Below are 22,571 nucleotides of genomic sequence, written 5' to 3' on the forward strand. Positions count from 1 at the left end.
CCGACTCTTCTGTGTTCCACTTGTCCTGACTTCTTATGAATTTATGAGATATCCGATTTTACAGACTGAGATGTCTGGCCATTGAGATGATTTACAGACCTCACCAGGAGTCAATAAAGCATTCTTGTATTAGAACAAACAAAGGGATTCTTAAAGTGCACTTTCTCTAACTGAAGGCACGCACTAACCGGGCTCGGGGCCTGCATCCGCCTCACCTGGCTGCTGGGTCCCAGGGCTGAAGGTCAGGCCGGCCCTGGCCTGGCACTGGAAACTTGGGTGGACCTGAAGTCTAATGAGAGGGGAGCAAGGTGGTCCAAGGGGTCGTCAGGGAGGCCTTCTGAGGAGGGGCTGCTTATACCTCAACCTGCTGGATGAGAGAGTCTGCCTGAGACCCTCCGAGAATGAGAGCAGCAAAAACACACGTACCGAGGCCAGAGCAGGAAGAGCCCCGTGAGCTCCACGAGCGGAAAGGGCACAGGCAGACAGGAGCATCTCGGGCAAGGCAGGGGCCAAGGGGGGCCGTCCCGGCCATGCCAGCGGCCTGGAGTCACGGCGAGACCAGCAGGGCGCAGAATGCCTCACGTGGTTATAACTCTCCTTCTGCTTGTGGAGCCTGCATCTCTCGGGGAGCATCAGACCCCCTTCGCTCCTCTTTAAAAGCCCCGGGCTCATCTGACATCTGCTCCATCCCTCACTGAGTGGGCAGCTTTCGGAGCTCCATGCTCTTCCCAGCTGCTCTTCCCAGCTCTGCCAGGTCGGATGCGAAAGTCCCAGGACCACCTGGCCACCGTCCACATAGGACCCAGATGTGTGAGCAGTTAACACACCATGGGGCACATGTACAAACAGTGGGAAACGTGTGACCAGGGGGCACACACACGACCAGGAGGGCACACACATGACCGGGGGCACACACGACCAGGGGGCACACACATGACCGGGGGGGCATACACACGACCAGGGGGCACACACATGACCGGGGGTCACACACACGACCAGGGGGGTCACACACATGACCAGGGGATCACACACATGACCAGGGGTCACACACACGACCAGGGGGGCACACACACGACCAGGGGCACACACACGACCAGGGGGGTCACACACATGACCAGGGGGCACACACACGACCAGGGGGGCACACACACGACCAGGGGGCACACACATGACCAGGGGGGTCACACACATGACCAGGGGATCACACACATGACCAGGGGGACACACACACGACCAGGGGGCACACACACGACCGGGGGGCACACACACGACCATGGGCAGCTCCCTGTGCCGCCTCCTCCCTGCCCAAGAGATGAGTCCAAATGCAGCTTCCATGGCATTTTGGATGACGGGCTGGAGACGAGGGCCAGTCACCCTCGGCAGGCGTCAGTTCCACAGTCCACTCAGGGGCTCCCTCTAGCTCTGCCTCATCCCCTCGCCCTCGCCCCTCCTCTCACAACTGCACACCCAACAAAGTGGCAGTGGCTCTTTCTGGGCAGAGCGGGTGGAGGCGAGAAAGGAAGCAGGCGTCTGTCTGGTGGGCTGATGAGACAGGGCTGAGGACGGGCAACGGCAGTGACGGCCAGCCCCTCTGCAGCCCCTCCCTGCCTGCCCGTCCACCCAGCTCTTCCCAGTTTCAATGCTTCACACATTTCCCGCTGTCTTGCGTGTTTCCCCCACTCCCATCCCACTGGGAAACTGTGCTCATTTCAGCTGCACTGGAATCTCTCCAGGTTCATTTTCCCTAACCCTTCAAGTTGAGTTAAATGACCTCCTCCCCATTTTTCCTTTTTCCATTCTTGCTTTCTTAGCACAGACCACGGTTTACAATTAAGCACTGATGTGTGTGTGCACACGTCTGAGGTCTCTCTCCAGCGGGCATCTCTGAGGTCTGTGAGGGGCGGGGCTCTGCTGATGCCTCTCCATCACAGAGCGTACAGGTGGGCACCCAGCAATCCTGGGTGACTGGATGAAGGGCACAGACCAGTGATCAGCACGGTCCCATTCTAAGTCTGCCCATGGCCCTGTTCCAGGTCTGAGCATCGTCCAGAATGAGAGTAGTTGCATCATCCTTGGCTCATTTTTGGAGAGTTTCATATGGTATCTGATGGCCGTCATTTGTTTTCATGAACCTAGTCTTAAATCTGGTTCTAGAACAGAGCTAACCTTTCTCCTAGGAATTCAGCTCAACCAAAGGCTCATAAACATCACAGAAACTTAACTCTAAAGCTGGTGGCTGGAAGAAGCCATGGCCATTTAAGTGCTGGGTTGCTGAGTTTCTTTTTAAAGGCACCGAGCGTTGAATGCTTTATGTTCCCTCCAAGGCAGGGCTTGTATCCTTTCACAGAAAGCTCGTTTCCAGTGGAGCCAAGACCAAGGTAGGAGCTGCTTCCACAGTGTCCTTGAAAGTGAAAGTCACTCCGTCTTTGTGACCCCATGGACTATACAGTCCATGGAATTCTCCAGGCCAGAATACTGGAGTGGGCAGCCTTTCCCTTCTCCAGGGGATCTTCCCAACCCAGGGATCCAATCCAGGTCTCCCGCACTGCAGGCGGATTCTTTACCAGCTGAGCCACAAGGGGAGCCCAAAAGGGTCCTTAGCTCTGCTTTACAGTCTCCTCCCTGGTGGAGAGGAGTGGGTCTAGTTCAGGCACACGCGAAGCCTGGGGGCTCTGTGGGCTCCCTGGGCAGCTCCTCCCACACCTGCTGGTCAGGGCACAGGTGGTGGGTGGGATTTCCTGGGTGGCTGTGCTGCACGCTGGGTCAGAGCTCCGTCTCCTTCTGGCTCCTCTGTGCCTGCTTTGCCAGCTGCATCCCTTTCCCCTGGTTTCCACGCACACATCTCTGTGCGGAGGTATGGATGTTCCTACAGGCACACACAAAACCTCCCTTCAAAATGCAGTGTTCTCAGCGGTGTTTCAGTCCCCTTAGAACAAAAGCGAAAATGCAGGAGGACCCAGGGTGCTGGCTCGACCGTCTTTGCCCCTCTCTCCCTTGGCTGCTGTCTCCTCTTCCCCTTCTTTCCCCTTACACCCTAAACGCACTTTCAGCTCTTCCAGCACCAGTGATATCATGATGCTGTCCCAGAGGCAGCATCTCACAGACTGTGCTCCCAGCCTTTCAAAGCATCTGCAAATTGAAAGCCCTCAACTTTTGATTACTAATCTGTTGCTAAAAGGAAATAGATCACGGACGCGAACTCAGGTAATTGCCTGAAATAGAAGTTCAGAGAGGAAGGCAAGGAATTTCTCACCCCCTGTTGAGTCTGCCTACATTGTGAACCAGAAAAGCAATTGAGTTCAAATTCAGGGTAAGATTTTAAAACAGTTCAATTATCTCTTTAATTATCTTTCATTTAAGGTACATATCTACCCATCAGTCCTTGTCAGGCTTGGAAATACAGAAATAATACCCTATAAGCCAATTTAATGGCCTCATAATTCTGCTAGAAGTAGGCACCAACTCTTACATAAATGTCTATTCCTGTGAGCCTTTATGCATCGGCCTTAAGGAAGGAGATGCAGTTTGAAATTTCACCTTGCAAAGTCTGACAAGATGAGTATGATTCTTAGAATTTCCACAAGTTTCATGAGCCTGTGTGTGTTTGCTTGTGTGTGTCTGTGTGTGTAATCCCTGTATCCCAGAGGGAGCCAGGTGCTTGAAGGCAGCTCTTATTTAAGCCAGGCAGAGGAACATGTGTGTCTGGGCATCAGTGGTTCCTTAGTGCTTTGGCCCCGAAAGCCTGAGTCCCAGGAAGGTGTAACTGCTAGAACATTCAGGAAGAAGACGAAGGTCTGAAGCAGGTCAGAACCAGAGAAGGAGACGAGCCGGGAGGACTGGGATGATCCTAGTGAGAGAGAGTGGTTGTCTGGACCAGGGCAGCGGCAGGAAGGGATGCAAGCGTGGACGGAGCTGACAGGGGTCTACGAGCAGAATGCTCAGGACTGTGAAACCGATTGGGTACAGTGGGGATCAGGGGGGTGGGATGAGTGAAAAATAGCTCCTGCAGTTTCAACTTAGGTGCTCGGATGACTTAACGGCGATGTTTCCAGAAACGGCAAAAAGGCTATTATATCATGTGCTTCCCCCGCCATCAATTTTATGGGATAATTAATACGCTTTTTATTAGCAACTCTGCGTAAGAGGCTGTGCCGTTGTCTCATGTGAAGTGTGCCGGAGTTAAGTCTTCTCAGAGCTGCTCCAGGACCACCTCTTCTGGGAAGCCTCCCCTGCCCTCCGTCCACCACCCCGCCTCCCGAAATGTCCTTCCTGCTCCGCAGTGCAGTGATCTTCCGAGCACCCCTCTGCCCTGGGAGTTTCCTTCTCTGCACTTTTCGGGCCTGTGTCTGTTTCCCACCTCTGCATCCTCAGGGCGTGGCACGTGACAGGGGCCCAGTGAAGGCATGAATGAAAATGCCTGGAGCTCACTGCTTTCCACAAGACTCAGGTCAGCCTCAGCATCGCTGGGAGCAAGGACTGCAATCTGCTTGGAACGTGGTTATTTGAGACCTCACTCCCTGTGCGTAGCGAACCTGGGATGGCAGAGCCTTGACTGCCATCCCCCCAGGGCCAGCCGGCACACGAGGCAGGACCCAGGGGATGTGGGTGAGGGAGTCCTCCAAGGTGGGGGTATCCGTGAATATGCCTGTGTGGTGACTGAAGAGAACTCTCTTTCTGCTGATGAACTAGACCTGGTTACCTCATATTCCCACCTGCAGAGAAGGTCCAGGCCCAAAGAGGACGCTCCCAGGACCCAGGTGAAGAAGACACCTAGCCAGTCCCTGCACCGTACAACGCTCAGAGGCTGAGGAGACCCAGGACCACCCTGGGGTCACCAGCCTGCCTGCTACTGGCACCCCCAGCCCAGGAGGCTGCTGAGTTTCTTCCCGCTGCCCCAAACTTCCTGGAGATGCTTTCCTCTGGCCCTGTCCCATGGGAGGGTGTGAGGAGGGGGTCTGTGGGCCCCAAATCCCCCACCTTTTCTGTACATGGCAGCTCCTGGCAGCGAATCTGGGAAGCTGTCTATCGGACAAGGAAGTGGGTGAGGGATTGCTTCTTCCCCTTGAGTCTCAGCATCCTCTAAGTCAGTCACACACACACAAAATTCAGAAAACGAGCCTGTGGTCTTGGCTGAGCAGAGGAGGGAGGACTTCTGCAGATTCATACATACAGAAGAGACTGTGATCAATTCGTCAGTTAGCATTTTCTTCAGTTGTCTGGGTGCCGAAGTCCTCCTCAGAGAATCCAAAGCAGATCTTTCTCTTCTGAACACCGTGAACTTTTTTTTTTTTTTTAATAACTAAGGCCCATCTCAGAGAGCAGTCCTCGTGTCCTGCAAATTTCTAAGGAAGCCTGGCTCCATGGCAACCTCCAGTGAAAAGTCATGTCCATGCTGTCCAGACGTGCATCTGGGGTGCACCTGCAGAGACCCCACTCTTTCCTTAAACCAGCTGCTCTCAGGACAATGGTGCAGACCTCAGAGAACTAGTCAGGCAGTGTTTCTACAAGTATTTGCAGGCTCAAATACTGCATCTTAAGAGCAAACAACCAGTTGGAACTTAGTTGAGTGCAAGTGCCACGTGAATCCTGTGACGTGTGTGCCTACTCCTCAAGTTCTAGGCCTCATCTGCAGAAACAGCACTAGAAGCAGGGGTTTCTAAATAAATGTGTTCTTTCTCAGCACTCGGTCCAAGAACTGTGCCTGAAGAGGAGCACAGCCTCCTAATTCGTGAAGCTCAGGACTGAATATTCCAGGTGTAGAAGCATCTGGAAGAATCAAAGAGGTTTGGGGGACTTCCTGGGTGGGCCAGAGCCCAAGACTGAGCTGCCAGTGCAGGAGGCCCGGGTTCGAGCCCTGGTCAGGGAACCAGATTCCATGTGCCCACATCTAAGAGTTCAAATGCTGCAAGTAGAGATTCCACAGGCCGAAACGAAGACGGAAGGCCTGTGAGCCACAGCCAAGACACAGCGTGGCCAGAATAAACAAGTGGCTTTTGAAAAGACGTTTGGGTGGGCGAGGAGAAATCTCAGCGTAGGCAGCATCGGCTCTCGAGCTGTCATGTCAGATAGTGACCCTGCCTGGTGCCCAGGCCAGAAACGTGACCCGCAGGTGCACGCCTGTGCCAGCTCTGCTCTCTCTCTGAGGTCGATGCCACTGCTTTCTCTGCCCGTCCAGCTGGCAAACCTGCCAGAGCCAGGAAAGACTTTCATCGGCAAAATGTGTTCTCAGTGACCTCAGGTGTGTTCCCATGATGACTGTTCCTTCCCCTACCAGTGTACAAAGCAGCTCTTGAATAATACCTCCTCAAATCTTCTCCACAATTGCATCAGGCTCACAGATGTGCAGCAAGCCGTCTCTCTCTCCTGCATCTTCTGGGCAGCTGGAGCGACTCATTGTTTTATCAGCTCCCTGGCACTGGGCTTGACCCCCATCAGCTTCCCAGTATCACCAACCCTGGTTCAGGGAGCTCATTTGCCAGTTCTCCCGAGTGGTCATCTGGGCCCCTGGCCAACCACCTCTCCTTTTCTGAACAATCTACTCCATGTTCACCAAGGACAAGTTGCCCTTTTGTCTAAAGACTGCTCCTTTGAGTGAAGATAGGAATTGGGCCTCTTTGTACGACAATATCTCATCAGCAGCCCAAGCGGGAGCCCCGAGCATCCCTGAGACATCCTCCAGGCTGGAGGTCATGACTGAGATGTCCTTCCTGAGCACTCTATCAACCCCCAGCTCATCAAGTTGCTCATCTCCTGGCATATTCACAGAATCTCAAAGCCTCGTAACACCTGCTCCGAGCCTTCTTCTCTAAGGGTCAGGACCATCTCTCCGGATCCTGGATCCTCTTCAAAGCTGACCTCAATGAAGACAGTCTGATGTTTTAGTTGCGTTTTTTGTCTCATTAGATTAATTTGTGATGACCCAATTGAGTTGCATTTTGTCATGGTTGTCCAATCCCCCTGGGCTTCCTTCGCTTCCCCAGTTTCAGGCAACGGAATCAGGCCTCCTTTCTCCCCTCTGAATGTGTGTGTGTGAAATGTGTGTGAAATCTCCTTTATTAGCAGCCTAGCTGATGTCTCCAATTCCCCCACCAGCTATAACAAGTTCACACTGAGAAGACAGCTCCTCCAAATTCTTAGGTCATATCTATTTCTACTATAGATTCCCTCTTGTCCTGTGAAGTATTCTTTTCATATCTTCTGTTCCTTGGGAGACGAAATTATCAGAAGGGAAATCTGAGACCATGATTGGATAGGACAATTCAGGAATCTAGTAAAAAGCCTCATCATTAGCTCTTGCAGAATGGAAGATTCTGTGATTCTGTGGGCCAAGGATTATTTCCTTACCTATGAAGATGTATTAATATAATGTAAGCAATCTCAGGATTAATTTTAATTGATATGCTGCTGCTGCTGCTAAGTCACTTCAGTCGTGTCTGACTCTGTGTGACCCCATAGACGGCAGCCCACCAGGCTCCACCATCCCTGGGATTCTCCAGGCAAGAGTACTGGAGTGGGGTGCCATTGAGCATGATATTAGGTTTTAGTGCACCACGTAATGATTAGACATTTGTATATGTTGCAAAATGACCGTCACAACAAAAACACTTAACATTCATCACCCCACATACTTACAAATGTGTTTTCTTGTGATGAGAACTTTAAGACATACTCTTTCAGCAACTTTCAAGCACGCAACTCAGTGTTATGAACTGCAGCCGCCACGCTGTACGATACATCCGAATGGCTTATTTAGTTTATAACTGGGTGTTTGTGCCTGTGATTATTTCTGACCTTTGCAACTCTCATCCGTTCTCTCTTCAAATGACTACAGGCGTGGAGCTGAATGTTGGGTCCTGAAGTTCTTTGTGGTTAAACAAATAGCAACCGTGTCCCGTCTCTTCCAAGCGTAACTTGGCACCAGCTTCCCTAATGTACTGTGAGATATTCAGCTTCGAGTTAAATACATACAAGTTGGTTCATGTGGTTTAGCTTTGTTCTCATGTCTCTACAAAGATTAATCTCCAGACACAGGAACCATCCAGTCCAGTTAGCAGGAAAGATCAAATGACCTTAATTTCGTCGAGTTGGGATCGTAACTCCATGCTTTGATGCATCCCTTTTTGTCCAAAAACAGAGCAGTAATAGAGGAAACATAAAAAGAAGAAAATAGACATTTCAGTGCTCGCAAGTGAGATAAATCTTGTTTTGTGAACCAGAAACAGCAGCACTGTGGAGCAGCGAGCAGGGCTGAAACCCTGGGTCTGCAGGCGGCAGGCTTGCAGGAAGGCAGCTGCCAGGAGTTTGGCTTGTGTAGAGCCAGCCTGCTCAGTGGCTCAGTCTTGTCCAATTCTTTGTGACCCTGTGGACCACAGCCCGCCAGGCTCCTCTTTTCATGGAATTCTCCCAGCAAGAAATATGGAGTGGGTAGCCATTCCCGTCTCCAGGGATCTTCCCCACCCAGGAATAGAACCCAGGTCTCCTGCATTGCAGGGAGCTCCTTTACCATCTGAGCCACCCAGGAAGCCAGAGTCAGGCTAAATGGTAAAGCTGGGCATGGAACAGGGTCCTCCCACCTGTGCAAGTGTAATAACATTACTAAATGCTGCCCGAGGCCACAGTCAGGGGCCAGCAGACATACAGACACAGAGCATCCCCATCAGCAGGATCTAAGCAGAAATGCTCCCCAGCACCGGGACCGGAGCTGTTGCAGTCTCCACATCTTCCTATGACTGAGACTCTGAACCACTTTTTAAAGATTTAGCTCTTAATTGAGGACCCAGAGGCACCGGCAACATAGCTAGGAGAGAGAAATAGCAAAACTACAAACATAACAACAGTCAAACAAAAAGATTCTCTCAAAAACCAAAACCCAATGTTAGATATATTAAGGCTTAGAAATATAGCCCCCCACCAAAGTCAATATTTGCCACAATGATTTACTCTAGGTGAAAAATTCTTCTATAAAAAGACTAAAAGTACTTAAGAATAACTGTATTTAGTGTGCTCAGAAAGATATTGCTGCTTAGTTGCTAAGTCACGTCTGCATCTCTGTGACCACATGGACTGTAGCCCACCAGGCTCCTCTGTCCATGGGATTTCCTAGGCAAGAATACTGGAGTGGGGTGCCATTTCCTTCTCCAAGGGATTTTCCTACCCAGGGATTGAACCCATGTATCCTGGATTGGCAAGCGGGTTCTTTACTTCTGAGCCACCAAAGAAGCCCATTTATCAAAAAAATAAATGAAAATATATAATTTTCATTAAAAATTTAAAAAATTGATTTTTAAAATATAAAAAGAAAGAAAACAGTAATAAATAAGTATAAAAATGAACCAATAACTAATCTTAGAAATGAATAATATAATCAATAAAATTGAAATTTTAATAGATTAATCAATCCTATATTAGATGCAGTCAAGAAGAAATACATGACTGAACTTTGGAATTCCAAGGAAATTCAAGAAAGATATATAATTAAGGTTCAACTCTTAAAAGGAATTCCAGAAGGAATGGTGCGGCAACAGTGTATAAAATACTAATAACTGTTAATAATAACAACTGTTACTAGTATTTTATACACTGAGCAGGGAAAAAACCCATATTTAAACTACTCATAGTGGAAATGCAGATCAGGAATAAAGAAGGTACCTTTAACACCACAAAAGAAAGAAAAATTAACTGAAACATCATTAGATTGAGAATGAAATTCTCATCAACAAGAGATGTTAGAAGACAATGGATGATAGTTTCAAAATGCTGCAGTGATAAAGCGAATGTCAACCTCGGATTTTATACTCGGCTAAAGATCATTCACCCCCCTCCAGTACTCTTGCCTGGAAAATCCCATGGATGGAGGAGCCTGGTGGGCTGCAGTCCATGGGATCACTAAGAGTCGGACACGACTGAGCAACTTCACTTTCACTTTTCACTTTCATGCATTGGAGAAGGAAATGGCAACCCACTCCAGTATTCTTGCCTGGAGAATCCCAGGGATGGGGGAGCCTGGTGGGCTGCCGTCTATGGAGTCGCACAGAGTCGGACACGACTGAAGCGACTTAGCAGTAGTAGTAGTAAAGGTCATTCAAAGTGTGAGTCTGTTTGTTTAAATTTTTCTTTCCCTCCGCTTCTCACCATGACTCGACTTTGGGTAAACCGTACCTCCCCATCCACTGACGGCAGGCCTGGACAGACGATTTTCTGCAGCCAGTGGAAACTGGGAGAGTGTGAGATCCACAGTTCTGAGCCAAACCTGTAAGAAACACGGTGTGTCTCTCTGGATCACCTGCATCCATCATGAGATGAGCGTGAGGCCACTACCTTCCGTCCAGAGTAACAGCGAGGAAACGGTCACGTCCTGGAAGGAGCCAGCCGGGACGAGCTTGCAGGACTGTCGTGTCTGCAGGAATTCTGAAATCACTTGTCAAATATAACCATCATAAAGAAAATAAAGTATATAACTTACTGTTAAACCATATTAAAAACAAAGACAGCAAGTATTCAAAACTTAACAGTTTCCAATTATTTTTCCACTTCTTACCGCTCTCTCTGCTCTGGGTTCTGTGCAACCCGGGCACCCGGGTGGTGGGCATGCTCTCTAACCCAGTGCTTCTGAGACTCTCTCTCAAGCCTGTTTGGTCTGGCAAGTTGGTAGCTTCAGAGCAGGAGTAAGTCACAGTGGGAGCATTTACACTACAGAAATTGGCAAGCACTAAAACTCAGGGCTTTAGTTATTGCTGCTTTGCTGATTTCCGTGACAAGAGAGTGATGGATAAAAATGTTAACAATACAGATTAGACAAAAAGATGTTTTATCTGTAGTTGTTACATTTTAAACAGAACAATAATGGAAAAAATATTCTTCCAGTATCCAAAACTATTATCTAGCTCAGCAAAGAAGTTACTTACATGATAGTTTTAATTGAGAGCAAATAATATACAATTCCTGGTTTTTCTTTTTTGCCCCTTTTCACAGAAGCCAGCCTACTATGTCAAAACATTTCTAAAGTTAACTGAGAAGCACATAACATTTCCATGTAAACATTTCTGTTATTTTTGCTCTAAGACAGATTTGAAACCTGGATGACCAAGGAAGATGCTGCTCAGAGGGCTCCCTAGGACCACCCCGAGTGCTGGGCAGGTGACGGAGCTTGGCTGGGACCTGGCATCAAACTGCCATTTACATCAGAGACTCAGAGACCGTCTGAGCTGAGGGTGCCCGGGGAGGTCATCTGGTCACCTTCCCTTGGTCCTGGAGGTTCTCAGGCCTGAGCGGGGAGGCCTTCCCCAGACACTGGTAGAACTCCAGTGTTGATGGTGTGGATAGCCCAGCGCCTGCAGCGTGTTACCTCTCAGGCCTGGGACCTCATCTCCTGAGATGCCGATGGCTTCTTGCTCAAGGAACAAACGATGAGCCAACCGAGGGTCGGGCGCCACATCCTGCCATCTGTGCCATTAAACCTGCTGACCCTGGACTGCAGCCCGGAATCCGAACGCTGCAGACCTCAGAGTGCAGCTACACTCAGCCATAGTAGAGTAGATGGTTAATTAGGAAAGTGAGACTCTGAGAACCAGGCAGGGCCGCCTTCAGAGGAGGCGACAGAAAAGGAGGGCAGAGAGCCTTAAAATGAATGGCTTGCTCTTCAGGAAGAGTCTGCAGTCAGCAGTCCCTGGAGAGCAGGGAGGTGCAGTGGGAACACAGCCAGGGGGCCCAGGACTCCTGCAGAGGGGGCCCACAGTCGGCGTGGGCCGGGCCTGCCCACCTGGGCTCCCTGCCATGAGAATCACGTGCAGACAGGAGAGGCGACTTCTGTGAGGAGACTGTCACCACACTGTCCCTCTGCCGAGCCCGGGGCCCTGCCACACACCCTTCACTCGTCACCGCCCAGCCGGCCAGCGGAACGCACAATGCCTCTTAGAAGCCTCCCTGCAACACAAGTCGTTCAAGGCCAGGAAAGTTCTTTTCAGACCTTCCCAGACTCATTTGGAAACAAACATGTAAGCGGGCAAAATGCAAATGAGACTCCCGAAACGTCTCTCAGCAGCACTTAGTTTTGAGGTTACGAGCTCTGCAGTTTTTAGGGTTCTAGGGGGAATTAGCTGGAATGTTTCTGGCATTAATTCTATGAGGCCAAAGGGAAATCTTCCATTACTGGAGGAAGGGCAGGCGGCTGCCGGGACCCACGCTTCACAGAGCACCAGGCTGGGGAGGAGGGCGGAGGCCCCAGCAGACAGGCCAGGCCCAGGCAGCAGAAAGCGCAGAGCCAGGCTGCCTGCTCCACGTGGACGACCCGGCTCCAGGGAGCCGACTCCCTGTCGCTGGTCAAGCTCAGCTGGTCCGTGACTTGGCTCCTGGCTCCAAGGGCTTTTTAGGGCTTTATGGCCCAGAAGCCTTTCACCTCCTTCCAAGGTTGAGGCTTCGGGCGGGGAGGGTGATCCTGCCAGGGCCCTCGGTGGCCACACCCTGAGCCGTGCCCGGGCTATGGGGACCTGGGGACACAGCTCATCCTGGCCAGCTGCACTGACCCCTCCCAGGAACACAATCGGGCAGGACCTGCAAACCCAGCCCCCAGGGCAGGCCTGACCCCAGTTCCCTGACGGAGCTGAGGTTTATTTTCATCTAATCCCTCAGCCCGTTTTCTTTTTATGATCAGAGATTTATGTTACAGAAAAGAAAAACAATCCCAGCAGAAACAGCCAACGGAAGAGAAGGTGGCGGTGAGAGGACCCGCAAGACCCAGACAGACCCCGAGCCGACGGGAGGCTCAGGCCCTCAGGAACAGAGCGTCCGGAGGCAAAGCTCGGAGAGTCTGCAAGCAGCCCCGCTCCAGAGCTGGAGACTTGAAGACTGATACAAGAGGAGACTGAAGAGACTGAAGGCTGATACAAGCTGTCCGGAGAAAGCTCATACCATCACAGTCGCCACATCCAACTAATTTCGGTCGACCACAGCACTAGTGAATCCCAAGACTGAGTGCTTACAGAATTCATTTTTGCATTTTCTCCAACTGGGGAAGGGCTGAGCTTCAAGGTCTCTGCAGATCCGGGCACTGGGTTTGCTTAGTCCTCTGCTACTTGTCTCTCTAGGGATGCCAGGAGGCTTTACTCTCCCCTCCCCTTGCCAGGCTGACAGCCCAGAACCCAGTGCAGCAGAGTCCCTGGGCCACCCTTTGTGACAGTGGCTGCATGTGGAAATGTGTGCGTGACATTTTCTTATGACCTACTCAGAGGGACGGGGCGGGGACAGTGGGGAGATAGAGGCCCAGGACGGGGCTGGGACAGCAGGGAGACAGAGGCCCGGCTCTGACAGCCTGCCTGTTCTAGGTGGGTTCAGCACTTAGCAACGTGGGCATCTTGGCATCTAAGGCAAGACAGTGCTGACGGCCAAATGGCAGATCTTATAACGTCTCTCATCTGTTTCCTTGTAAAGAGCAGTAATCACAGAAGTTTCATCATGGGCTCATGGGGATGGCCACATAAAGTAACCCGGGTGGAACATCGCCTAGGATCTGCCCTGCAGCCAGAAAACAGGCCTGGCCCTGCCATGTGCCTCCTCGGGGGACAGAGCTTCTTCCTCCCAGAATCTGACCATTTCTTGGGCTCTTTTCCCCCAAGGAAGCAGCTGTAATCCACGGCATCACATTAAACTGCATTCAAATATTCCCCAAGCTTTGATTACAGCCGACCAGCAGGCCTTTTCTCCAGATGGGACCGGGGAAGAAAAGGATGCTGGCTGAGCGACCCTAGCAGCCAGCTGTTCACGCAGATGTAAGTGATTAGATCCGTCATGTCTCTGGATTCCAGGTTTATTCAAATTCACTACTGACTCCAGTCAAATTGCATTTGGTCGGCCCAGCCCCTCGGTGGAAATTGTTCCACTCATATACACTTCGTCCATATAACGCTGCTCTCCACTCAAGCTCAGAGAGAGTAAACACAAGTTGAAAGTCATGCCTGGAACCTCCCTTGTGGTCTGGTGGCTAAGACTCCACGCTCCCAACGCAGGGGGCCTGGATTCAACCCTCGGCGGGGAACTAGATCCCACATGCCACAACCAGAGAAAATACAAACAAGCAAACAAAAGATGCCACATAAATAAATAAACACAAAATGAAAAAGACAGACAGCCAGCAATGCCTGTTAAGGTCACTTTCATGGAGGCCATTCTATGTACTGGGCGCTGGGCTCAAGCCTTCCTGGGGATGATCCGGCTTCATCTCCACACAAATCTACCAGGTAGATGCTGGCATCAGGGGCACACTGTGACGGGCCTTGAATGCCTGGCTGAGGGTCATGGGGCTTGTTGGCAGGTGATGGAGTCTTGGAATATGTCGCCTGGATGAGCAGGAGACTTTAACAATGACAAAGGACATCCGGCAAGTTCCTCGTGGTGGTAAAAGGCTAGTGGTCACTGCGTGTCCAGGGAGTAGGTTATATTCGCCCCTACTTCCACTTGCCTGTTTGTGCTAAAAGTTTATGGGTGTAATAAATGCCTGGTGAAATCTCTGGCTCTGTGTATAACACATTCACAGATGAAAGATGGGCCCACAAAGTGCTACCATGAACCCCCAGGGACCTGTCTCTAAATGTTCCAGTAAAAACCCGAATTGTAAGCAGCATCTATAAAGAGCACAAAGATTTACTTCTTAAAAGAAAAATTAAAGATGATCACTTTCCCACTGCATATTCTCGGGTGACTTATCAAAATCAGTTTATTATCAGTTCAGTTCAGTTCAGTCGCTCAGTCGTATCCAACTCTTCGTGACCCCACGGACTGCAGCATGCCAGGCTTCCCTGTCCATCATCAGCTCCTGGGGTTTACTCAAACTCATGCCCATCAAGTCAGTGATGCTATCCAACCATCTCATCCTCTGTCGTCCCCTTCTCCTCCTGCCTTCAATCTTTCCCAGCATCAGGGTCTTTTCCAGTGAGTCAGTTCTTCCCATCAGGTGGTCAAAATATTGGAGCTTCAGCTTCAGCATCAGTCCTCCCAATGAACACTCAGGACTGATCTCCTTTAGGATGGACTGATTCAATCTCCTTGAAGTCCAAGGGACTCTCAAGAGTCTTCTCCAACACCACAGTTCAAAAGCATCAGTTCTTCAGTGTTCAGCTTTCTTTATAGTCCAACTCTCACATCCATACATGACTGTTGCAAAAAACATAGCTTTGACTAGATGGACTTTTGTTGGCCAAGTAATGTCTCGGCTTTTTAATATGCTGTCTAGGTTGGTCATAGCTTTTCTTCCAAGGAGCAAGCGTCTTTTAATTTCAAAGCTGCAGTCACCACCTGCAGGGATTTTGGAGCCCAGATGAATAAAGTCAGCCACTATCTCCATTGTTTCCCCATCTATTTGCCATGAAGCGATTCCAAACGGTATGTAAAGGCAGTTAACTGTGCGCCTGGGTTTGTTTCTGGGCTCTCTCCTGTCCTGCTGGTTGGTTTGTCTGTGTTCACGTGACTCTTCTGACCTCTCCAACAAATGGTGCTGAAGACCAGAGTGCTACATACAGAAGGATGTCATTGGAGGCTTACACTGCGTCACTCGCAAAAATCACCTCAAACGGACTGAAGGCTTGAGCATAAACGGCCTGATCTGTAAGACTCTCAGAAGAAAATGCAGGAGAAAAGCTTCTTGACGTTCATCTCAGCGACGAAGTCACACGTGCGGCACCGAAAGCTCAGGCGACAGAAGCGAAAACAGCCGCGCGCGTCCAGCCGCCCGCGACGCTCCTGCCCAGCGCAGGGCGCAGCCGGCAAACGGAGAGGACCCCAGCTCATTCTTCAAACCACGTCAGGGGATCTGACCCTCCGCTTTAGAGCCCGTGAGGCCCTGGCCAGCGCTGAAGGCCTCGGGAGATCCCAGCTTCTGGGCGCAGCTCAGGGTGCCCAGTCACACCATGCCCCCCAGCAGCGGTCAGGGGAGTCCGCTGCCGTGGGCAGGTCAGAGAAAAGGGGACCCGCCTGTGTCACCCGCGTGCGTCCTGCACCTTCCCGGCACCCCGTCAGGCAGCGCTCGTGACCTTCGATCCATTCCTGGGACCGGGGCGTATGATTCCTCAAGTGTGTAGCAATAAAATACACAAACATCTCAAACACAAGCAAATAACACACGTGATGAAAAGTATCCTCAGCAAGGCAGCTCCATCCCATCAGCTACTCAACCACCAGGACCTGAACAATGTGACCGTGTGGCACATCAGAAAACAAATTTAATTCTGTGCAAAACTTGCTTAGCTGTATACTTCAAATTCTTAAAATACATAAAAAAATTATTTGCCACCTCTTCTTTCCTCTGAAAATGCCAAAGTACCTGGATTTACATTGCTCAGGCAACCTTCCTGAAACCTCGTTCAACTTCACAGTAAGACACAACTCGCACAGTCTGCTGCCACTCACTGTCCTGCGGTTTTACCTGATCTGTGGGGCAGCTGTGTGTTAGAAAAGACAGCTTTTTAAGAGAAGACATTAACATAAGAGAAGACATTATCGAATTTTTTCAGCGTTCCATTAAAATCTATCTTGCAGAAATGGTATTTAGAGGGGCTTCCCTGCCGGTCCAGTGGCTAAGACTCCTCACTCCCAGTGAAGGGGGCCTGAGTTCAATCCCTGGTCAGGGAACTATACCCCACGTGCCACAGCTAAAGATTCCACATGCTGCAACTGAGACCCGGCAGAGCCAAAGGAAATAAATCAATTAATTAAAAAGTTTTTAAAAATAGTCTTTAGAAGATTTGAAAACAATATCCATGATACAGTCATATACTATATCTGAGTTAAATTGTACGTTTTAAATGTACAATTCCATTCAATCTGTTAGAAAGAATTTGTTCAGTTATTCACTTATTGCAATCTGGGGTGTTTTGATTGACACAGGTAATCTTTGAAATAAACTTTGTTTAGCTGACAAAAGTTTTGGATTACTTCATTCTCAAATATTTTCTCTTGACACCCATTAATTAAAAAGTAAGTGACACTAAGATGTCAAAATATGTATCCTTTTAAAGTAAAGTAGTATTACAATCAGAGGCAGGTATATAACCTCAAAGCCTTTCACTAATAAGAATAATAAATCTTTCACTACTAAATGAGACAAAATAAAAATCAGATTTTTCTACAGAGCTAGCAAAGAGGAGCAGAAACAGGAAACTTATGACCAGAATTTCTGAGATTTTGGAGCTCTCTGTAGGAAGTGATAGAACTGAGGCGGCTTCCACACCTGGCGAAGGTGTCCAGGTGGAGCAACTTGGCAGAGGTGAGGGGCATCAGTGGGCCTGAAGGATCGTGTGGGCACAGGGCTGGGCTGGAGTCTGCAAGAAAGAACCCGAGGCAAGGGCAGAGCACTCTGTCCAGTGAGCCCCTCAGCCACTTCTCCCCAAGTTTTGCCAAAAACAGCAGTGGAGGAGATGCTGGTCAGAACATTTTAGAGCTTTTTCTGTTGTCGAAGTGTCTGGATGCCATGGCTCTCTTGGAGTTGTAACCAAAGCTGAGCCAAAAATACCTGTCTCCCTCTAGGTCACGTACTGACAACATCCAGAAAGTGTACGGCATTTGGGTGATCACAAATGAACCTGATCCAATTAAAGCAGTGACTCTGAGCCAGCTCAGCTAGACTCTGGGAAATCTGAAAAAATCAGCCTAGCCCCATCTGGGAAAGGAATGAAACAAAATCAAGGTATACTTAAGGCTCTACTATTCTTTCATAAACAATGTCCAGAATCAAATGAAAAACTACCAGATGCGCAAGGAAGCAAAAGATGTTACCCATGATCCAGTGAGACACAGTGAACAGAAGCGTGTTCTCGGCTCATCCCACTGTTAGAACCGGCAAACCAGGCCTCCAAACCAACCAGTACAAATGTGACAAACACAGCCTCGAGCCAGGTGACCAAGGTTAACATGGGCCGTGATAAGTTCTGTGGAGAGCTCAGACCCCTGGTGTGCTGTGATGAGAAGGGCACTTTACCCCTGCAGTCCTCCCCCCAAAGGCACTACCCAGCCCACTTGTTAGAGAAGCAGGTCTCAGTTGAGGGAACTCTGCAGAATGCCTGACCAGCACTCTGCTCAGAGTCAAGGTCCTCAAGAACCAAGAAAGTCCGAGAAACTGTTGCAGCCAAGAGGAGCCTAAGGAGACATGAGACTGAATGTGACATGATGTCCTGCTTGGGGTCCTGGGCGAGAGCCTGGGGCAGAAAAAGGACATCAGAAGTATGGAAAGAGCATGGAGTTAGTCAACATATCAACACTGGCTTACTGATATTGTCTAACCCATCAAACCACAGCAAGAAGTTAGTAACTGGAGAAACAGCACATGAGGTAACAGGGGACTGCCTCCCCCGCTTCTGCAGTCACTCTACAGATCTAAACACCTTCCAAAAGTAAAAACATTGCTGGAAAAAGTGAACGTAGAATCAACAATGCTGAGGAACATTGAGAGGTCCACGTTACGTGTGATTAAATTCTCGGAAGAAGAAAAGATGGAGCATGGGGCAGAGAGAAAGATCTGAAAGGTTCTGGCTGGAAATCGTCCAAATTTGATGAAAATAAAAAGGAACCCACAAGTTCAAAGAGCATAATAAATGCCAAATGTGCAAACTCTGGGAGATAGTGAAGGACAGGGAAGCCTGGCGTGCTGCAGTCCATGGGTCGCAAAGAGTCAGACATAACTTAGTGACTGAACAACAGCAGATGATAAGTTCAAAGAAAAACAACTAGACACATCCTAGCCAAACTGATGAAGAGCAGATAAAGAAAGAATCTAAAAAGTCAGTGAGAAATGCACATTATTTCAGGGGGACGATGGGAAGGATGACGACTTCTCCTAAGAAAACACCAGGAGGACAGCAAAGCTATACTGAAAACCCAGAGCTGAAAATAAACCCTGCCAACGTAGAACTCCATGCTCAGAGAAGAAGAAGGAGGAAGAGGAGGAGAAGGAGGAGAAACCAAAGAGAAGGAGGAGAAAGAGGAGGAGGAGCGACAGAGACGTTTCCAGTAAACGAGACGGGCGATTCTGTAGCCGACAGATTAGCAACATAAGGACAAGATGCAGAGGGAAGCTCTGAGCCTTAAAGGAGAGAGCAGCAGATGGGACCTGGGGTCTGCAGGCAGGAAGGAAGAGCATCAGAGTATAAATACGTGGTGACAATATTTTTCTCTTTTCTTAATTACTTTGAAGATAAACAACTGTTTGCAAATTGCTAATGATGACTGTCAGGTTTATAATTGAAGTAAAATAAAGACAACAGCAACAATCACTAAGGCTAAGTGGGAACAGAAATACGGGAGGCCTCCTGTTGCGGGTTCTTACGTTCCTCCCTTGTGACGTGTCGTAACATCAACTCACCACTGATCACTAGTTACGGCTCCATGTTATATCCTTACAGCAACAGCGCAGATTTAAAAAGACGCGTAGAGTCAGAATACATAAAACGGAATAGTACAAAAATCACTGAATAATCCAAAGCAAGGCAGAGGAATGGACAAAAAGCAGACAGGCTAAATGAGAGAAGCTAACGGGCCAGCAGACCTAAAGCCAACCACGTCAAAAGCTACAGAAGGTGCAAATGCTTACAAACTCCAAATAAAAGACTGAAACAGTCAGGACGCTTTTTTTTTTTCCCCAAAAAACCACAGAATCCAGCCAAATCCTGCCAACCTGGACAGACTGTGAGGGAGAGAAAGACGGCAGGCTGAGCACAGAGCCCCTCACAGCGTTTCAACAAGAGCGAGGCTGAGCTCCAGGCAGCGATCCTGGGCACCGGGGGCATTTCCTAAGTGAAGGGAGGGCAGTGCCAGGCTGGCCCTGTCCTGCCCCCAAGGCCCCCTCCCGTGGAAGTCCCCGACCAAAGCAGGTGGCCAAAGGCGGCCTCTGTGGACTGGGACGCTTCCACTGATGTTTGCTGAACAGAAAGGCGCCACCTCGCCAGCACCCCTAAGCAGCTGCTCCCCTGGGCTGCCATGCCCCCAGAGCCGCCCCAGCCGCCCTCATCTCCCCAGAGGGCCCCTCCTTCCAGCCCAGGAGCCTGCAGCCTGGAGGCTCCCCCGGGGCCGGTGTCCCAGGCCTGGACCCCTGGGCCAGACCGAGGTCTCGGGGAATCCCAGCTAAGGAGCTGTGGTCATGGGGCCACTGTGTGCTGAGAGCCAGGGGTGGACAGCACCCCTCCTGCTGACCATAGGGGTCCCCCCAGAGCCAGGGTGAGCCTCGGACCCGGGCCCCACCATGCCCCCTCAATAACCGCCGAACCCCGTGACAATGTGGCTGCTGCGGAGGCCTGCTGCCAGCTGGCTCCCCGCGTCCCCGCCCGGCCCCCGTTGGCCACTTTGTCTTGATCACTGGAGCCAGGGAGTCATTTAAAGACAGCGGGTGCGTTGATGGCCTTTCTCAACCAAGGGAAACGCTCCGCTATTACCGAGACTCAGCCAGGGGCAGAGTCTGCAAGTGCAGAGAAAATAGTCCACCCGCCTCCGCTCTCCGCTTGGCCCAGCCATTCCGCCAGTTATTGGAGCCAAGGCGACAATTTCACAGTAACCAGGACAAACGGGTGTCCGTCACCCGGAATCCAATCTTCTTCTTCTCCACGCTGCGGAGTGAGTGGATGGGCTTCAAACAGGGAAGAAAAAAAAAAAAAATTGCTGGGTCTTTTCTGTAAATTGTCCAAGTATAAACTTTCTTTAAGAAAAACATCTGATTCCAGCAAGCAAGCCAGCCTGGTATAAACAGAGACAAGTTCAAACCCTGAGTCTTTGAGCTGGGAGCCTTGAAGACATCCTCCCACGAGAACCCATTAGGGATGAGCGTGCTGGGCCAGAGCAGGGGCTTCGCCCCAGACGCCCCAGGGGTTGCATGACTCAGGAGTGGCCCCCAGGCCCCTGCCTCCTCCCGGCCCAAACCCCAGGGTCCTGGGCGGGTGGCGCTATGCAGTCCTCCACCCCCAGTGGGCAGCGCTGTGAGACGCTGCCGGTCCATGCCCCGCTTTCGCAGGAACAGCTCTGTGTCCCGGTCCTCCCACCGCCCTCCTGTCCAGGCCCGTCCTGCTGGCACAGGGCTCTCAGACGCCGGCGGGGCACCCCTGTCCTAGAGCCTGCAGGCCTCACGCTGACCCCTCTAACCAGAACCTGCCCTCCTCCCACCCCAAGCCCCCAGTGGACGGCAGAGCGGACTGCCCTGGCCGTCTGCTCTTGACACCCCCACTCCACGCCCTGGGCCTGGACTCCCCATCAACAGGGCCATCCAAAGGCCTGTGAGGTCTCTCGTCTTGGAGCCGCTTGTGTCTCCAACTCAAAACGCCCAAGTGGACCTTCCTGTTTCCTCTGCACTCATCACCCTCCGGGCCCATGGGCGGGGTCCTGCCATTCCCCTGTGGTCACTCCTGGCTGTCCTGCATCCCCCAGACTCCCTGCCAGCCCATCTGGGAGCATCCGGCTCCCACTCCCCGCTTCCTCCCCGTGGAGCAGTCCCTCCTCTCTCCTCTGGGCCGTGCCTATGACCCAGCACAGCATCCCAGCGCCAGCCTTATGTGATGCCTAGCCTTGCATCCCTGCTGCCTGCCCCAGCTGTGCCCGTCAGGCGGTGTCCTCCTCCCAGGCCACCTCGACCTCATCCTTCGGAGCCTCTTCCTCCTCCATCCCTGCGGGGAGCATGGCTCCCTGTGTCCTGTGGATGAGCGGCCTCAACTCCAGTCCCTGGGCCTCCAGATCCATGAGAATCCACCTCTGGTGTGTTAAGCCTCAGCTTGCGTTCCTTGGTCATGTCAGCTGCAGGGACCCGTCCGCCGCCCCTGGACCGTCTGCAGAGGCAGAGCATGTACCCAGCCTTGGCTGCACCAGGGTCCCTCCTTCTCTGTGCTTGTGTGAGTCCCACTCCCGCCCAACATTAAAGTCCCGCTGGCCCCCTCCCAGCCTCTGGTCAGGTGTAGGGGCTTCTGTGTCTCCCCCTCCAACCTGGGAGCCACCGAGGGCCAGGCGCCCACCAGGGCATCCTAGCAGACCTGAGTGAGGGCATCTTTTTGTAGGACGGGTCACGTCCTACAATTAGCACCATGAGGACCAGAGACGGAGGCCCCGGCATCGCAGGGAGGCCCACAGCTGAGAACCGGGGAGACAAGACTATCCCTGCCTCACATCCACGCCACGGTGATGAAAGGGCCACCTCCCCAAGCCTGATCCTGCCACACCTAACGGGGGAGGAAAGTCAGTGTCAGAACCGGATTCCCAGGAGAAGATGACGTTTTCACGCTATCACGACAATTCAGAAACACTCCGAGTTACCTTGGAGAATGACATGAATAAATTTACTGCCTCAAAACACAGCCTTAGTTGTTTACTGCCCGTTGCTGCCCTCCACAGCCTCGCACGTGGCGGGCTGGGATCCCCCCCAGCCGCGAGCTCCAGTTTGAGGTTGCCCAGTGAGTCGATGCCATGACCACTTTGTCTCACATGGGGAATTTATTGAGACCATCAGGACAGCGATTGCCTTTCATAATCCGATCAATGAAAACCCACCGGGTGAGAGACAGTGTTTTAAAAAGTAATTGTTTAAATGAACTTGATATTTTTATTGCAAAAATATATCA

The 22,571-nt window shown here is 50.9% G+C and overlaps 1 protein-coding gene and 1 long non-coding RNA gene across 2 annotated transcripts in view; both read right to left on the reverse strand.

Annotated features, from left to right (window-relative positions):
* The window catches only part of TCERG1L (transcription elongation regulator 1 like), a 478,247-nt gene that overhangs the window by 255,307 nt on the left and 200,369 nt on the right, over positions 1-22,571 (reverse strand). The window lies entirely within an intron of this gene.
* LOC132343986 (uncharacterized) lies at positions 4,108-13,127 on the reverse strand. Its single transcript, XR_009493042.1, has 3 exons — positions 12,978-13,127; positions 10,283-10,396; positions 4,108-8,116 (listed from the first exon to the last, which is right to left on the reverse strand). It is a non-coding gene; the product is annotated as an uncharacterized lncRNA (long non-coding RNA).

This window comes from Bos taurus, chromosome 26 (genome assembly GCF_002263795.3).
Source record: "Bos taurus isolate L1 Dominette 01449 registration number 42190680 breed Hereford chromosome 26, ARS-UCD2.0, whole genome shotgun sequence".
NCBI lineage: Eukaryota > Metazoa > Chordata > Mammalia > Artiodactyla > Bovidae > Bos > Bos taurus.